Source organism: Callorhinus ursinus, unplaced genomic scaffold, assembly GCF_003265705.2.
Source record: "Callorhinus ursinus isolate GAN/ISIS: 27379988/994484 unplaced genomic scaffold, GSC_fseal_2.0 scaffold72, whole genome shotgun sequence".
Taxonomy (NCBI): domain Eukaryota; kingdom Metazoa; phylum Chordata; class Mammalia; order Carnivora; family Otariidae; genus Callorhinus; species Callorhinus ursinus.
Window position 1 is genome coordinate 6066172 of NW_027397134.1, and position 549 is coordinate 6066720.

The window sequence follows — 549 nt, forward strand, 5'->3', positions numbered from 1 at the left end:
GACAGATGTTGGCGAGGATGTGGAGAAAGGGGAACCCTCCTACACTGTTGGTGGGAATGCAAGCTGGTGCAGCCACTCTGGAAAACAGTATGGAGGTTCCTCAAACAGTTGAAAATAGAGCTACCCTACGACCCAGTAATTGCTCTCCTGGGTATTTACCCCAAAGATACAAATTTAGTGATCCAAAGGGGTACGTGCACCCCAATGTTTATAGCAGCAATGTCCACAATAGCCAAACTATGGAAAGAGCCAAGATGTCCATCAACAGATGAATGGATAAAGAAGATGTTATGTATATACACAATGGAATATTATGCAGCCATCAAAAAAATGAAATCTTGCCATTTGCAATGACGTGGATGAAACTAGTGGGTATTATGCTAAGCGAAATAAGTCAATCAGAGAAAGACAAGTATCATATGATTTCACTGATATGAGGAATTTGAGAAACAAGATAGAGGATCATAGGGGAAGGGGGGAAAAAAATGAAACAAGATGAAACCCAGAGAGGGAGACAAACCATAAGAGACTCTTAATCTCAGGAAACAA

The 549-nt window shown here is 41.0% G+C and overlaps 1 protein-coding gene across 3 annotated transcripts in view; it reads left to right on the plus strand.

The window, feature by feature from the left end:
• The window catches only part of SLC5A1 (solute carrier family 5 member 1), a 140505-nt gene that overhangs the window by 118455 nt on the left and 21501 nt on the right, over nt 1-549 (plus strand). The gene's annotated exons all lie outside the window — the stretch shown is intronic.